The 19,722-nt window shown below is 30.6% G+C and overlaps 1 protein-coding gene across 3 annotated transcripts in view; it reads right to left on the bottom strand.

Annotated features, from left to right (window-relative positions):
* Positions 1–19,722, bottom strand: part of LOC119614774 — a 169,410-nt gene that overhangs the window by 52,194 nt on the left and 97,494 nt on the right. For all 3 annotated transcript variants that reach the window (XM_037970897.1, XM_037970889.1, XM_037970884.1), the window contains exon 3: positions 1,412–1,444. The gene's annotated coding sequence lies outside the window, so the exon portion shown is untranslated. The remainder of the gene's footprint in view (positions 1–1,411; positions 1,445–19,722) is intronic.

Genomic DNA, 19,722 nt, shown 5'->3' with positions numbered 1-19,722 from the left:
CGACAAACTTATATATACCCTCTATCACCACTGATGGTGGTGGAGGGTATAAAAAATATGAATACATATATAACTTATTATTGACGTTTTATCGTTTTGTTTCACAATCCAGCAATTTCAAATTAATAACAAAACGATGCAAAAATGTTTAATTTAAATTCACCCAACATTTTCTTCCTAATTTGTTTGGTATTGAAAATGAACAAATCGGTTTACATCGGTAAGAGTTATTAATCAAAATTTAGAAAAAGCTCCTTATCAAATTCTAAGTCGATTTAGCTTTGTCTGTCCATCCGTCTGTCTGTCCGTCTGTATGTCCGTCTGTCTGTGTAAAACACTCTCAGAATTTAACCAAATTTACCCAATATGTTCTTCAATTTCCTGAAAATAAGCAAAATCGGTTTACATCGGTAAGAGTTATTAATCAAAATTTAAAAAAGCTCCTTATCAAATTCTAAGTCGATTTAGCTTTGTCTGTCTGTCTTTCTGTCTGTCTGTCCGTCTGTCTGTGTAAAACACTCTCACGATAAAACGAAGCAATAGAATTTAACCAAATTCACCCAATATGTACTTCATTTATATAAATTGTTTAGATTGAAAATAAGCAAAATCGGTTTACATTGGGAAAAGTTATGAATCAAAATTAGGAAAAAAATTAAGTCTTTTTTTGCACATTCGAATGCAATTTTCACAAAAACTATCCAATATAATTCCATTAAAACTATCACAAATTTGTTTCTATGCCAAAACTTGATTCCTGTTGAAAATTGGCGGAAATACAAATGTACATATTTTTGGAAAATTAATTTATTGTTAATAACTTCCATTAGAAGACCACGCAACTTTGTCAACATTGCAACAATTCGTTGTCGCAAACTAAACTTTATGCACATCCGTTGTCTAAAAGTTAACAAACGTCGTAAGCTCAAAATGCATTGTCAATAGTGAGCTTACCACGTTTGTTAACATTTAGACAACGGATGTTCATAAAGTTCAGATTGCGACAACGAATTGTTGCAATGTTGACAAAGTTGCGTGGTCAACATTAAATGTTGTTGTTGTATGTATGTATATACTTGACAATGAATGTTATTGAAAAATTTTGTGTTAATTTGGTACCAGGCGTGTATATTTTAGTTCCTCTGTGTAGAATTCATATAAACAAAAATTTCTGAATGGGTCCATAACTAGTCCCCTTCCAAATATCTCATAAAATTATATTATGGAAATTGTAAACGGAATAATAAAGTTCTTCATACATACCCTCCTGCCGAAGGTGAAGGATATACTGCTATATCCTTATACTAACTGCTTAAAACAATTAAAATATGTGACAGTTTAAATGTTTTATTAAAATTACAATAAATAATTTAGCGCAGTTTAAATAGAAAAACAGTATAAAATAATTTACCTTAATTTTTTCACCGGCAGTTTTATTTGAATGCTGAAAATATAAAAACAAAACATAAATTAATTATTTATAAGTACAAAAATTAATAAGTTTAAAATATGCATTACAGATTAAATAAAACGAATTTATAAAAAAAAAATAATTGCACAATAATTTTCACATAACCCAGCTAAGTATTAATGCCGTAAGTAAGTTTTTGATACATAGACTAATTAAAGGACTAAATCGACTTTAAAGTACATTAGTACCTTTTTTACAAAATGTACGATTATTAAACAAATATTATAATATATTTTCCACATAATTAATCTACTAACATTTTAAAATATTACTCTTACCACTTTCAAAAAATTTTGCTGGGGTTTTCTCTTAATTGCACCAAAAAAAAATCAATTTCAATTATTTATGCACATATGTAAGTACTTAATGGTATATAAATATTTACACTTTTCATGATTACATTTTTAGTGTCATATTTTTATTTTAATTGAAATTTATTCTAGCATTTTCAACATATTTTATTAAATTAAATTGAATATACAAAATATAAACACAAAAACAAATAAAAAAAATAGCCCTTTAGAAACTAAAAACTATGTTTGTATGTAAAAAAAGAACGAAAGAACAACAACGTAGTAAGGCAGCAACATCTCTAGAACGCATTCAAATAAAAACTAAATTTAATTTGCCATAAACTCTAGAGCATAACCGCACCACACAACCCGAAAGTATTTAAAATACACAGCCACAACAATCTACTCAAATATAGAGTTTAGAATGCAGCATATTTAGTTGACATCAAACTGTTAAATTTAAGGAGAACAGAAAAATATAAATAAAGAAAAGTATTTATATTAAAATAGTTGGAAATGGATTAAGTCGACTTGAAATACCATATTACTATATATAAACAGCAAAAATTTACATTGAAAAGTAATGAGTTAAAAACCTCATTATCTTTCACTACTTCTACATTGGCTTATATATTATTTTGGCACGACAATGTCATTGGAGAGTATTTGCCACACAAACAGAAACTCAAATAACTCATTGCCACTCTCACTAGCAAGATGTTCGTGTGCTTAACGAAAGCAACTGCTTTGACGGCCTAATCTCAGGGTAGTCTCTATCATCTATTGAGTTGAAAATGTCATTGGAGAGTATTTGCCACACAAACAGAAACTCAAATAACTCATTGCCACTCTCACTAGCAAGATGTTCGTGTGCTTAACGAAAGCAACTGCTTTGACGGCCTAATCTCAGGGTAGCCTTTATCATCTATTGAGTTGGCTCCGTTGTTTCAGCAACAGCACCTGGATATAGGTATGGATACGAACTTGAGATTTCGAGTTTGTTAATCCGCTGTCGTACTCACATCGCCTCTGATAGTTCCTTTTATTAATAAAAATATAGTCTAAAACAAGTAATAAAAGTGTAGTCGGGCGTGGCCGACCTATATATATGAGAGTTAGGGTCCGATGAACCGATCCTAACAAAATTTGATGGAGAGATTATTGTCGACATTAAAGCGAATTATACCGAATTTCATTGACATACAGGTGTTTAAAAGGAAATTAACGACGTTCAAGCATTTTCAGGGGACTAGGGTTAAATAAGGGCCGCTCATTACGAAATTTTGCAGTATCATTTATATTTGTATAAAACGTAGTTGTTCATTTTTGTAGCGATATTAGTATATTTGTCATAATTATGAGCTGCAAATCCCAATTTAGGGGGTCCAGTTATATGGGGGCTAGGTGAAATAATGGACCGATATAGGATTCGTCCTTAGGTCAAAAGTAATATATGTACCAAATTTCATCCAATTATCTTCAAAATTGAGACCTGTAGTTTGATTACAAGGTTTACATGGACAGACAGGCAGACAGACAGACAGACAGACAGACAGACAGACAGACAGACAGACAGACAGACAGACAGACAGACAGACAGACAGACGGACAGACGGACAGACGGACAGACAGACAGACAGACAGACAAACAAACAGACAGACGGACATGGCTTAATCGACTTAGAAAATTATTCTGAGCCGATTGGACAGACAGACAGACGGACGGACATGGCTTAATCGACTTAGAAAATTATTCTGAGCCGATTGGTATACTAAATTGGTGTAGGGTATAATACTATACTACACTACTATATATCAGTCATTACTTTTAAATGATACCCTACATTACATTAGTTAATTTGAAGGGTTACTGAAGGAGCTAAGTTAATACTGTAAATGTTCATGGGGACTCATCTGATCCCGTTACAGACTCACAAACATTGATAGTATTTCCATACCCAATAAAACTATAGCGTGTCAACAAACTTTTTTTTTTCAAAATAGTGCAAAACAAGCATAACACCCCATATCCTACAAATTAATCGCTTTGATATGCTACAATCATTACAGTCACTTTGTTTTTAGTTTCAGTCATGTGTACAAATAAAAAAAAAAAATAATAAAAAGAAAACGTATTTTTCTCGTTAAAAATATTAATCCCTTTTCATAGAGCTACTCATGTAACGAAATTAGTTTCATACGAAAAATTTTAACTAATTAATGTACAAATGTGCAAACTTTAACTTTATACTCTCCGTTTAATCGTTTTTAATTTAAATTAAAAATTTTACATTTCTTCTTCAAAAATCAACAACAGCAGAATAGCAAAACAAAAAGAAACATAATAATTGTGACGCGTTGTCGTATAGACAATTAAAACAGACAGAAGATCAAATAAAAGCGATTCTTTTATGATAAAATTAAATGGGGAGATTTACTTTCAAGAAAATTTCAAAGTAATTTCAACTTTATGTTAATAATACTTATACTTGTTGGCAACTTTGTTTGTAGTTAATTAAAAAGTATAAAAACATACAATTAAGTATGTATGGATTTTAAAAGAATTTAACTTTTAACAATTATTTTCTTAAATTTTCCTTTGTTTAAATTTTTTTTCTTATTTTCTTTAAATTTTCCCCCCAAAAAATCTGCCTTAATTATTTTAAACATAAATTAAATAACTAAATATGTAAATGTTTGTTGGTTCATAAAATATAAAACAACATTAATAATGATTTTTTATTATCCATATTTTTCACAAGACAAAGATGTCTTTTCTCTCTACAGTAGTAGTAGTACATAAATCCCCCCTTTTCCGTTGCCACGATGGCAAGTGCTGAAGCGACCCCTACAGCAAGTGTTTATAACATAAATCAATTGTCGCGCACAGCAAAATCCCACTCCCTCCCACTAAATAAAAATGAAGAAAAAAATTAACATAAAAATGTAAAATACATAAAAAAATAAATAAAAACACAGAAGAAGTCTCACACATGTCATAAATTCTTTTTAAATGTTAATACTTGTATACATTTTCAATTTAAAGGCGAGTAAAGAGGGAAACATAATAAAAAATTTGAAAAAAAAAAATGTTTTTGAAATGAAATGTTTTTGATAAAACATAAACTTCATTTTGCTAAGTGTCACCAAACTTGTGTAGACACATTCATATAATAAAAGCAAATGACAAGTGTAGTAAAGTACAAAAGATTATGTCTTGGATTTATAAACTTTATTTTCTTTATGGCGTTATAATTGTTTTATAGTATCGTTTGCAATTTACAAATATTAGTTGGTTGGAATATACATAAGTGCAAGTGAGGTAAAGACTTCTCTTTCATTTATTAATTTAAATAATAATGTAATATCCTTAATAAGGACATTCTTGTAGGTATGGTTACTTACAACAGAAACATTGAAGCTGTTTACCACACAGATGATGCTATTACCAGTAGCAAAATCTACTTGAATTAAGATTGACTCACACAGAGACGTTATAACTGATTACATATATTGAATTAGCATTGTGGATATGTTTGCTTTATTTACTATTTAGTAAAACCGCATTGCTATTAACTGGCAGATAAAAGACTAAAAAAAACAAATGTCCTTTTAATACCCAACATTAAAAAAGATTTGGGTATATTTGACATATCTTCTATAACATTAATTATTGACCAACTAAAATGGTTCTAGAATGATCTCGCTATGACCATCTGCATGTTGAAAGTACTCAAATAGTTGGAGCACTATATCTGAAATTGTCTACTAATATTATTTGTTATACGTAAGTCGTAGCGACAGTCTATATTGCAAAATTTTAAGACGTATTAATTTTGAGACTTGTTTATTCCTTAAAGAATGTGACCATGTTCAGCTGTATAAATATTAAAATATGAGTGTATATCTATGTATATATGCATATAAGATATATATATATACATATAAGATTAATACATACATATGTATCTTAAACATACGCACTTGATTATGATTAGAGATGTAACAATAATTTTTAATTATATTTACAAGTATTTGCACGTGTGCTCCCTGATTACACGTACTTATACACTTGCACAGGTGCAGACAATAAATTATAAACAATATGTATATAGCTACGGAATAAATTGTATATGAATTTGTATACATAAATATATATGTATGTATGTATGCGTAATTGATCCAAAAAGGGGTTGTTTTTGTTTTAGCTTTATGGAAATTCTTGTAATATTATAATGACTTTTTCCTTTGCAAATTCATCAAAATTTTTTTTAATTCTCATTCGATATTTCATTTGTAAAAAACATCAATATGTCCAAGCTGAATAATTTTTGATATACATTAAACAACGTGAGCAAATTTGACCACGAACATTAGAATGGAGTCACTTTTCACACGTAATGTTTTTACTAAAATTTGATATATAACAAACGATATTCTAAAATATCTAAAACCCTTTCCTAACTATCCAGCAAAGTGAAATAGATAGATAGATAGATAGATAGATAGATAGATAGATAGATAGATAGATAGATAGATAGGATAGATAGATAGATAGATAGATAGATAGATAGATAGATAGATAGATAGATAGAGAGATAGATAGATAGATAGATAGATAGATAGATAGATAGATAGATAGATAGATAGATAGATAGATAGATAGATAGATAGATAGATAGATAGATAGTAGATAGATAGATAGATAGATAGATAGATAGATAGAAGATAGAGATAGATAGATAGATAGATAGATAGATAGATAGATAGATAGATAGATAGATAGATAGATAGATAGATAGATAGATATAGATAGATAGATAGATAGATAGATAGATAGATAGTAGATAGATAGATAGATAGATAGATAGATAGATAGATATAGATAGTAGATAGATAGATAGATAGAGATAGATAGATAGATAGATAGATAGATAGATAGATAGATAGATAGATAGATAGATATAGATAGATAGATAGATAGATAGATAGATAGATAGATAGATAGATAGATAGATAGATAGATAGATAGATAGATAGATAGATAGATGATAGATAGATAGATAGATAGATAGATAGTAGATAGATAGATAGATAGATAGATAGAGAGATAGATAGATAGATAGATAGATAGATAGATAGATAGATAGATAGATAGATAGATAGATAGATAGATAGATAGTAGATAGATAGATAGATAGATAGATAGATAGATAGATAGATAGATAGATAGATAGATAGATAGATAGAGAGATAGATAGATAGATAGATAGATAGATAGATAGATAGATAGATAGATAGATAGATAGATAGATAGATAGATAGATAGATAGATAGATAGATAGATAGATAGATAGATAGATAGATAGATGAAGATAGATAGATAGAGATAGATAGATAGATAGATAGATAGATAGAGATAGATAGATAGATAGATAGATAGATAATATATTTTGGAGTGAGGTAGGTGAAACAAGATATTCATATTAGGCAGGAAATAGACAGTCTTCATTATCACCATAACGGTGACTATAACATACCCCAAATGATTTTGAGATTGAGATACGTTTTCGTGGTGGAGATATATTTTCACAATAGATTTCAATGTGTTTCTATTCGGATCCTATTGAGTCTTTCAACATACAGACGGACGGACATGATGGGTTGCCTTAGAATGTAATAAGGACCCGGAATATACATATGTGTACTTTTGTGGATCGATGTTTTAAACGGAATGACAAAATCAATATACTGCCATCATTATTGATGGTGGATAACTTAAAATCACATTTAGAAGTTATTAAATAGCATTTTCAGAGAAGCCTAACATGTAATAAACACACAGTGTTATTGTAATTATATTGGAAATATTTTCAGATTTTGTTCCTAGAATGTTACTTATCAAGCTCTGCTAATTTTGAATAATTGCCAAACAACAGATTTGTCAACATTTTGTCATTGTCATAGCAAATTTCAAAATATTTTTTTATTCAGTCTTCCAAATTACAACACAAAAACAATTTATCAATTGTTCATCTATACTTTTTCCCCTTAAATTTAAAATTTATACGTCTTACAAGAAAATTTAATATAGAAAGATTTTTATGCGTTCCATTTGGTTTATCGCATCTGCGGTATGCTATAAGATGATTAATGAGACAATTTTTATACATTTTTTTTTTTTTGCTGCTTACTTATTCACCCCTGTGGTTTTATTTTGGTTTTATTTTATTATAATTTATATATTTTTTTTTCTACATATTGGTGTTATGTATTTTATGTTCAAGATTCAATAAGTCAGTGTTTAAGTTCATAAGAATTGGTGATTGTGTGTTTATGGTTTATTTTTCCTGCTGGCTGAGTGACAATGACAGCCAACGCCTTGCAACTCTTTAGAAAAATTTTTGATATATCCAAATGAGCCTGTACCACTTTCTTTTAGCTATGAAATGATTGCATAAAATGTGTGAAAAACGATTTAATACCAACATTTGGCAGACAAAGTCACATCAACTACACTGAAACTAGTAAATGTAAAGGTTTAACAAATGTCAGGGAATCTGTATGTTTGTTTTGTTGTTGCCACATCATGCATCATAGTTCTTTTCACTTTTTATTTTGCATAATGATGATTTGGCATCTTTACAACATGTATGTAAGCCAAACATGTTTGATGAAAAATTACCCTCAAATATTATTGCTCTATATGGGTATATGTATGGTAGAGATGGGTGTTGAATGGCAAAAGACTCACGTAGAAATGAAAAATGAAGGAGCAAACGTGCATGTAGATTTGGTTTTCATAGATGTGTACACTTACACTTCTGTAAAACAGAGTAGAGAATATGCAAAAGAATGAATTCTTAATGATGTAAATATACTTTTGATTTATTAAATCTAATGAATGATGATTTTGGGAAATATAAAGTAATTCTAAGAATTGAGCAAAAGTTTGTTTATGAATTATTAAATTTTCAAGAGAAACACATTATTACAAATTTTGTAAAAAAATATTAAAAAATATATAAAATTTATTCTTCTGCCCAAAACCATATGTTAAGTCTCATTAAGTTGAATAATAGCGGTGGACCTTACGTTTGAAGTTTTTCAAGTTTCGGTCAAATTTTTAATGCCAAACGTTTCGGAATGATATATTGGGAAAACTGTTATAATCAAACAATATATTCTTTAAAACCTCTGCTGACTCATATAAAAATATAAAAATGCACATACTTACTTTTGTAAATATTTCATAATATAAATATTTTGAAAAATATTATTTGATTGCATGCATTTTTTTTCTGTGTCATGCTGGTGTTTCTGTTTGTTTGTTCCCCTTTTTTTGCACTTGACATTTTAGTTCATTGGTTTATCATTGCGTTCTTTATACACATAAGTATTTCCTTCATTATTACTTTTTTTCTCATCATTTCCATTCACACATATGACATTGTTTTATGTTTTGTCTTATGTTAGCTTGACATTTCATCATCAGCATCATGAACAGTAAAATTATTATCATCATTAACATTAATATTGTCAACGTCATCATTGTCATCGTCGTCGTCATCGTCATCATGATGATGATCATTCTCATATACTAAGTGGGTGATTGTGAATGTGTGTTTCTTTGTGGTGATTGCAATATGATGTTGCATTCACCACTCACTCACTCATTCTTTCATTCATTCACTTATTGTTGTTCGGAAGTATATGAGATTTTCTTTTCTTCAAATTTAATTTCAAAATTGATGATGTTCGTTGGTTTTGTTCGTTGGTTTATTTAAGTTTATGACACTCACCCAGGGAAGTGATTAATGATAATAATTTCTCAGGTTGTTGATATATACTACTCATACAATTATTTATAAGGATGCTGTTTATTTTTATTTTTTATTAAAGCTTATTTTGTTGAAAATAAAAGTTTTACTTTAAAGATTTCTAGAGAAATTTTATTATTTATTTATTTTTTTTTTTCATTCCTAGAAATATTTTAATTAAAAATTGTTAAATGAAAATAAACTACAGATAAATAATATAAATTATAATTCAATAGAAAAATTATAAAAAATGATTAATAAACAAGTAAGAAATTATTGTCGGGCTAGGTCGACCATATAATCCCCTACAATAGTTATAAATATAAAATATAATTTATTTTTCATAATAAAGCATTTAAGTTCAATTGTACCTTGCTTCAGATATACTTAAGCTATTTATTGTTGAATAAAATTGTGGACATTTAAGTCATATTTTGATGGGGGCTTTGTAAGAGGTTAGGGTCAAATGAAGCCCTTTAATTGCTAAATTCATCAGGGTCGAGATACGAGTATATTAAACATAATTATAAACTTAAAAGCCCTATTCGGTTATTCAGTTGCCGTGGGGCTAGGTGAAATAATAGACCGATGTTAGCCATTTGCAATAGGTTTCGTACAATGGAAGATCATATACTAAATTTCATTGAATTATCTTCAAAATTGCGACCTGTAGTTTGATTACAAGTTTTACATTTACGGACGGACAGACAGAAGGACAGACAGACAGACATGAATAAAATTGTGGACATTTAAGTCATATTTTGATGGTGGCTTTGTATGAGGTTAGGGTCAAATGAAGCCCTTTAATTGCTAAATTCATCAGGGTCGAGATACGAGTATATTAAACATAATTATAAACTTAAAAGCCCTATTCGGTTATTCAGTTGCCGTGGGGCTAGGTGAAATAATAGACCGATGTTAGACATTTGCAATAGGTTTCGTACAATGGAAGATCATATGCTAAATTTCATTGAATTATCTTCAAAATTGCGACCTGTAGTTTGATTACAAGTTTTACATTTACGGACGGACAGACAGACAGACAGACATACAGACGGACAGACAGACAGACAGACGGATGGACAGGTAGGTGGGTATAGATGGATTCCTAGGTGGGTATAGGACCAATATTATTGTGCTTTACAAACATCAGCACAAACACAATATACCATCCCCACTAAAGTGGTGTAGGGTATAGGTTCATAGGAGGATGTATACTACATCAAATCCGAAAAAATTCACCGAGGCCACTATCGGGCCTCTTGTTACCTCCTTATCATGAAAAAAAGGAAGTGAATGAATTATTTTGAATAACAGATGTGCTCGTAATCCTGTGTGTCCCCTCAGAATACGTACCATCGTACTAATTTCAGACTTGCTCATTTTAAGGAGATTTTTCGTCTTGCTCTCATCAGGGTCACCCCATAGGATCTTCGTGGTTCTACCCACTGTTTCATTATTCCAAAAGGCCTTATGGGATTCTCTCACCCATATTTTTAGTTCAGCTTTTGTTGCATCGAATGGTTTTACGTTTGTTAGATTAACTGCCTAGAGCTCCCTTCCCTTTTAAACTATTACATTCGCCCTTTCGTTACCGACTACTCCCGAATGGGATATGATATGATGTGAACCTCAACTCTGGGAGAGTATTCGGTTAAAGCTTTTTATTTAAACAATGTGTCATGATTTGTTAACCTTTAGTCATCACATTTTTAGTAAAAATGTCTTGACAAAAATATCAAGATATTTTTTAGTTAAATTAGCAAGATGTTTTTGTGAAGATGTCTGTATCATTTTGTCTAGTAAAATTATCAAAACAAATTTTGCAGGTCGACTTCTCGTTAAGAAAATTTATTTGTTCTAATCATAATTGAACACATGTAAAAATTTTGGATTAGAAATAATAATATTTTTCCATGAAAATTTTTTCCTTTTCTATTGTACTAATATCAAACATATGTTAAAACATAAAACTTTAAGATCAAGTAAATATTTTAGCATATATGAGCAAATTAAAAAAATATGTCACTTAAAATACAAATGCTTGTGTCATTACGAATGCTTGCCAAATCTGAAGACATCAGCCACGTATCTAGTACCATACATGTGCCAATTTCAAATTCAAAGCCATAAAATTTCATAATTTATGTAAATACTTCTTACGCTATTCCTATACAGTTCTTGAAAACCGCACAACTAATTAAATTAATTTCTAGTAAATACTAAAACAAAAAAAAAAAACATTTAAGAAAATATTTATATTTAAATTTTCGAAGAATCACTGTTCGTGGTTTACAATATTGTGCTGGTATACATATTAAATAAAATATTTTATGGCCTTTAAACAAAACAAAAAGAAACCCAGAACACAGGAATGAATTTTTTAAAAACTTCGTTTAAAAATCGTTCTGATTTTTCACCAGGGATTAAACCAGATGGAAAACAGCAAAGACCAACTCCAAACAATCATACGAATAAAAAAACACAGACTGACACCAACTGACAACAGTAGGGAAGAACGAGATATATTTAAATCGTAGGAAACACAGACAAAAAATTATCTAAGTATGGAGGTGGTATAGCTATATATAGTGGTATATGTTTGTGTGTATGTAGATGAGCTTGGAAACATTTTTACTGTCTGAGCACTCTCTCTGGTGTGACTTATTATGTTTATGGCCTGTGGCGTAAAGGCGTGCAAAACATGGTAATGTTTCATTGGCTTTTTCAACCAAGTGTAACGAATTGGAAAGATTTTTTTTGCCTGTTTATACAACAAACGTTCTAAAACAACAACAGCATGGCATTTATACCAAAAACACTCTCGATTGATGACATTAAGAAGTGGGAAGGAGTTGTAGGAAAAAATATACAGCAGTGAAAATAATCAAATGCATAAATTAGTATAAATATATATGGAGGTTTTTACATATGCCACAGACTTATTGGAAAGTTATGTAGCAATTTTGGGCTGCAGAGGTAGACGTTGTTGTATTAGTAAGTGAGAAACAAAATAAACATGTGTTTTTTTTTATTATAAAGCCTAAAGGCGAAATTTGCAAAATTTAGCAACATCAATATTTTCGCTAAGCAATCGCATTAAAATGTTTCTATTAAAAGATAATAAACTGTTTACAAATTTGTACATATTTATGTATGTATGTTCGCTTATAGCTTATATGTCCATAACACATATACATTTATAATATACAAGCTATACCCAGTGTGCTTTGCTACCCTAAAAGAAATATGTATAAATAAATACCAGATTTATTATAAGTTACATATGAAAGATGTCACGAAAATAATTGCAAGTTCGACATTTTCTATCTATCGCCAATTTCTATCTATCTATAAAAAATTTGAATAATATAAGAGTTTCCAAGATGCACGAAATTTTGTATTTAATTCATATATGTTGTGCCAAACCACCCATTGAAAGTCCGCCCGTTATGCTCTAAATGTTCACATGAATTTCAAAGTTCTCCATGTAAAAATTGAAGAGCTAGAATAGCTCTAATAGTTTCTCAGATATACGAATTTTTCTATTTGATTCATGTGGGGGCTTCAAGACCTCCCAGATGAAAGTCCGCTTTTTTTTTCCAAAATGTTCAGATGAATATTTAAGTTCTTCGTGCGAAATTTGAAGAATTTAGTTACATTAGTTTTCCAGATAAACGAATTTTTGTCTTTAATTAATATGGGAGGTGCCTCTCCCCTCATGGGTAGTCCACCAATTTATTACCCAAAATGTTTAGATGGATGTTAAAGTTTTTCGTGAAAAATTTTAAGATTCTAACTGTAATAGTTTCCAAGATAAACGTATTTTTGTATTTAATTTATATGGGAGGTGCCACGCCCCCTAATAATAGTCCGCCGACTAAAGTTGCTCCGACAAAATTTGAGGACTCTAACTGTTATATTATCTAAAATATACGGATTTAATATTTTCTTAATATGGGCTTGGCTCCTCGCGCACTTGGAATTTCAAAATTAAAAGTAGCCTATAACCTATTCCAGACATACAGGAATACGCTGTGAAAATTTGAATAAAATCGGTTTAGCCGTTTAGTAGTCTATAACGTTCAAACATACAAACATATAAACATACAAACACACATTCATTTTCATATATATAGATGTAGAATAGAGTGTCCCGTGTTACAGCCTTTTTAGAAGGTCAAGCAGGACCTTCTCAATCCATGCATTTTAATGTACTGAATCCGACAAAAATAAAAACTATTTTTTTGAAACGGTCCTCAGTTCCCCAACAGCAAATGAATTGACCTCAGTATAATTTATATCTCCATTTTTTTAAATGGACCTAAAAAATTATCTAATTTTGAGCTGATTTCGTTAAAAATAACTTTGAAATTTTCTTAGAGTACTTTTATTGGGTTTTAGAGGCATATTATAATATAAATCTTCTTACATCGAAAGAAATAAAGAATACTTCTGCAGGAAGTTTGTTCCACATACAAACAGTGCATCTAAAGAATGAGTTTTCCCTCTAATGAATCGTACGATCCACTGTCTAATTTACTACAAATGGATGGAGAATGGGTAACGAGAACAAGTTCCCTATTGGCATTAATTTTCAGGGTTATTAGGCACCATCTTTATAGGCATTGTACAGAATGCTGAGATGATTAGCTACTGAAAGAGCTAGCGATGTAGAGCACTGCTTCAAGAAGGTATATTATCTGTCCAGGAGACCTCTCCCAAGGGTACATGTTACCTTGATGATAGAGCCTTTGGTGTTATTACAAACATTTATAATATACAAGCTATACCCAGTGTGCTTTGCTACCCTAAAAGGAATATGTATAAATAAATACCAGATTTATTATATGTTACATATGAAAGATGTTAAGAAAATTATTGCAAGTTCGACATTTTCTATCTATCGCCAATTTCTATCTATCTATAAAAAATTTGAATAATATAAGAGTTTCCAAGATGCACGAAATTTTGTATTTAATTCATATATGTTGTGCCAAACCACCCATTGAAAGTCCGCCCGTTATGCTCTAAATGTTCACATGAATTTCAAAGTTCTCCATGTAAAAATTGAAGATTCTAGCTCTAATAGTTTCTCAGATATACGAATTTTTCTATTTGATTCATGTGGGGGCTTCAAGACCTCCCAGATGAAAGTCCGCTTTTTTTTCCAAAATGTTCAGATGAATATTTAAGTTCTTCGTGCGAAATTTTAAGAATTTAGTTACATTAGTTTTCCAGATAAACGAATTTTTGTCTTTAATTAATATGGGAGGTGCCGCTCCCCTCATGGGTAGTCCACCAATTTATTACCCAAAATGTTTAGATGGATGTTAAAGTTTTTCGTGAAAAATTTTAAGATTCTAACTGTAATAGTTTCCAAGATAAACGTATTTTTGTATTTAATTTATATGGGAGGTGCCACGCCCCCTAATGAAAGTCCGCTTACTTTTTGTCCTAAATAATTATATTGAGACTAAAGTTGCTCCGACAAAATTTGAGGACACTAACTGTTATATTATCTAAAATATACGGATTTAATATTTTCTTAATATGGGCGTGGCTACTCGCCCACTTGGAATTTCAAAATTAAAAGTAGCCTATTACCTATTCCAAACATACAGGAATACGCTGTGAAAATTTGAATAAAATCGGTTTAGCCGTTTAGTAGTCTATAACGTTCAAACATACAAACATATAAACATACAAACACACATTCATTTTCATATATATAGATGTAGAATAGAGTGTCCCGTGGTACAGCCTTTTTAGAAGGTCAAGCAGGACCTTCTCAATCCATGCATTTTAATGTACTGAATCCGACAAAAATAAAAACTATTTTTTTGAAACGGTCCTCAGTTCCCCAACAGCAAATGACCAATTGACCTCAGTATAATTTATATCTCCATTTTTTTTAAATGGACCTAAAAAATTATCTAATTTTGAGCTGATTTCGTTAAAAATAATTTTAGAATTTTCTTAATGTATTTTTATTGGGTTTTAGAGGCATATTATAATATAAATCTTCTTACATCGAAAGAAATGAAGAATACTTCTGCAGGAAGTTTGTTCCGCATACAAACAGTGCATCTAAAAAATGAATTTTCCCTCTAATGAATCGTACGATTCACTGTCCAATCTACTACTAATGGATGTGTTCCTGCTGAAGGTAAGTAGAACAAGTTCCTTATTGGCATTAATTTTCAGGGTTATTGGGCACCCTCTTTATAGGAATTGGCGCTATATTAGCACTCTTCCAGAGTACAGAAAAATTTCCGGTATAGTACAGAATGCTGAGAAGATTAACTAATGAACAAACCAGCGTTGTAGAGCACTGCTTCAAGAAGATATATTATCTGTCTGTTACCTTAATGATAGAGCCCTTGGTGTTATTACAATCTCGGGGAAAGGGGTGCTACCAGTACCTCTAGTCTGCCGGGACTATAAACTAGTGATGATAAAATTTATCCTCGGCCTTGATGAAAGACTCCAATGAATCGTACGATCCACTGACCAATCTACTACAAATGGATGTGTTCTTGCTGAAAAACGGGTAACGAGAACAAGTTCCCTATTGGGCATTAATTTTTAGTGTTATTAGGCACTCTCTTTTGGAATTGGCGTTGCATTAGCACTCTTCAAACAGGAAAATTTCCAGTATAGTACAGAATGCAGAGAAGATTAGCTAATGAGCAAACTAGCGTTATAGAGCACTGCTTCAAGACCAGTGTAGGTATGTCATCTGGAGTCCAGGAGACCTCCCCCCGGGTGTATGTTACCTTGATGAAAGAGCCCATCATGGTGTTATTACAATCCCGGGGAAAGGAGGTGTTTGTTACCAGTACCTCTAGTCTGCCGGGACTATAAACTGGTGATGATAAAATGTATATTATCTCTTTCCTTTGAATGATTCGACATGGGGTTGAACCTGACAACCATGAAAACCTATAGCCTGCAGTCCAGAGTTTCGGACTTTAGGTTGCACGAGTATACCAGTTAAAGAATTGATGCACGGTAAAATCTATAATTCAGGATATGTTCGGTGCTGTTGCTGAGACAACAGATACCCCACAGAGGAGTGACTATGGGACTAAGCTTTGGAAATGAATTGGTGTTAACGGATTTATCCATCCATATATCTAGAGTGAGTGTTTCAGATGTTGTTCTCCATGAGTTTGGCGAATGAGTGAGAAGTGTGCTGGGTTTGAATGGTGATTAATAAAAGGAATCTTATACAAATGATACCATTGAATTTTTCTTCCTTGTCCAGGTATGTTCAGGTTTTCCCCTCTTCATACTAGATTGATCAAAGTGTGAGTTCTCTGTGAGTAAGAACAATTACTCGGTTTATTGGATATTCGGTCTACTGAATACATCTCAACTTAGGTGCTATTGCCTCCTCAACAGAAGCAATCCCAGCTGCGTGGTTGTAAACGGAATTAATGTTTTGCCTTTCAGAAGTTAAGCAAAGGGGCCACAATGTTCAGTGATTGGATAGCTTTAGTACATGAGCTTCTTGTAAATGGACCGGCAGAACCAGAACAAAAATTGCCACCTGCGTGTAAGAAATACTCATGGTGATGAGTCGTCTATTCAGCTCATACAGTAGTTAAAAAAGTACCACCGTGAAATAAGTCCAACACGACAGGTGTTTACTTAAAGCACTTCGACATCTTGTGTAGGAAACTTGTTTATGCTGAGATCCGCTTAATAATACCAGGTTAAGTAAGAAATAACAAAATCGCTGTTCTACTATTTCTAGCTTGAAAAAATTACTTTGATAATTTTCATAAACTTATTAAAAATTAATTCTGTGGTTAAGATTGGATGAAAATCGTCTTGTATCATTTTATATATCCATAAATTACATTACAAAGTATAGAGAAATTCAGTTGGAAAGCAAACACAAATTTTTAGAAAAACGTATTAATTAAAATTTGCCTTTTAACAGCTATAATTAATTATGAATAAAAAAAAACCAAATCAAAATTACAACAAAAAAAGTGTTACTTTTATAAGTATTTTTCATCCCTTCGTACCTTTCTGCTACTATTCAGCCTTTTGGGCGTGATTGATAAATAAACAAACATACTAAAACATATATAATTATAATGAACATATTTTTTTGTATAACGAAACGTGGTGTGTATGTATAAGAATTAAAATGGAAAGAAAGAGAAAGCAAGTATTAAGTTTCTGACCTTACTTAACTCACAACTACAAACAAACTTTATTACAACTTGGCCTAACTTCCCCAAACCCTCAAGCAATTTCTTATATTCTTAAATACTTTAAATTATATTACGTCTCTATACTTTTCGTAATAAATTTCATTTCAATTTTTATTTCTCTTTCAAAAACTTTTCAATAACAAATGAACCTTTTATTATACTCCTTTACCAAAAATTTTACCAAAAATTTTACCATATAAAGTTTGAAAATCCTTTCTGCAGTAAAAGTCTTTCAGATTAAAAGCTTTCAAATAATGAAATATTTTCTTAAACACTGAAAAACAAAGCTGTAAGGCCAAAATTATTTTGGTCCCAAAAAAAAAAAAACGGAAAAAAACAAAGAAACCTAAATGAAATACAAGAGAAAATGCTAAACAACATGAAACTACTTAATTAAATTCCCTTCCATATTGTATAGAGCCAACACGCGCTTTTGCTTCGCTTAGTTATTGGCATTTCTTTCTAGTTAAATTATTTAATTTCTTTAGATGGATGGCAACATCTTGAATATATTAGTATGCAGACATAGCGTTGTGTATTCTTGTAGTTCCTTTTTTTTCTTTACAGGCATATTGTTTTATTTCATACAAGTTGCTGGGATGGCTGTAGTTTGTTATATTCCTAAAAGTGTTTTAGCATCTGCATGGTTGAACAATCATCAAAATTCCTTCCTTCAATATTTTTTTGCTGAATACAACTGGCTGTTTATGCACAGTGTTTAATAGGGGAATATAATTTAACAATATAGGAGTTAGAGATGACATTGAAAGTGTTTTGATTTATTAAACCATACAACCTGAAAATATCTCTATATATACAACATATATTTAAATTAGATCACATTCATTGTACCTTACTCAACTTTTTGAAAAAACCTTTGCGAAGAAGTTAATTTTTCCCATTTACTGCACTAATGATATCTCAATTTTTGTACCACTGTAACCCATGAAGTTACCCAGAAAAATCTTAATATTTATTAAGTTTGCTTCACTTTTCTATTGTTTAGTTTCGCATTGTTATTTTTCTGTTCTCTTATTTTTGTTCAAGGATGCCATAACATTTTGCTCCTTTGTTTATTTATGTTTGTAGTATATAAACATTTAAACGCTGCAAACATTTCTACAGGATACACATACACAAGACAAGAATAAAAACTATTTAAAAAAAAAAATCAACAATATTTTCCATCAGTATGAGTGTATTGTTGTTTTGAAAATGAAATATTCAACTGATATTGTTTCATATTAGGAATTCTACAGTTCTGCTGTTGTTTGGTTTTGTCTGTTATTTATATTTACGCTTGACTTGACTGCTACTATTGCTGCTTACTACTTATATCCTTTCCATTCATTTATTTTCGCTCACTCATTTAGTTAAAAATTTGTATATTTTTTTTGTGCTATTCATTCCAACTTAAATCAATAACAGTTAAATGAAAACAGACAAACTTCGGCAACAAAAAACACACAGAATGAAAACAACTAAACATTAAAGTGGAAAATTATTTGAAGAATGTAAATAATTTTCTTTAAACAATTTACTTTAATGCTACAACTAAATTTAGTTTAGACGATCCCTCAACAACTGGCCTTGTTGTTTTGTTGTAGAGATTCGTTTTACTATGGCTATGGCAAGTTTTGAGCAAAAAGGATGGCATTTTTGCGTGTAAGGAAGGGATTTCAGTTCAGAAAACGGTAAAAAGGTTGACTTAACAATTAAAGTTTTTGTTTTTGTTTAACGAAAAGTATCGAAAGAGGGTGTTTAGGGTTACAATAATAAAAACAATTTGTTGGTATGAGAACGAGTGTCTGTGTGGTGGTTTTGTTTGGTGTAGTAGTGAGTTTGTGCTGGATAAAAGAGATTGATAAAGTAATTTAATTGAAAAGTTAAATTTGTGAAATAAATTA

The sequence above is a fragment of the Lucilia sericata genome, unplaced genomic scaffold (genome assembly GCF_015586225.1).
Source record: "Lucilia sericata isolate MDLA Ls3-8-SP2 unplaced genomic scaffold, ASM1558622v1 Contig000044F_arrow, whole genome shotgun sequence".
Taxonomy (NCBI): Eukaryota; Metazoa; Arthropoda; class Insecta; order Diptera; family Calliphoridae; genus Lucilia; species Lucilia sericata.
This window is presented reverse-complemented; position numbering and strand designations above follow the sequence as displayed.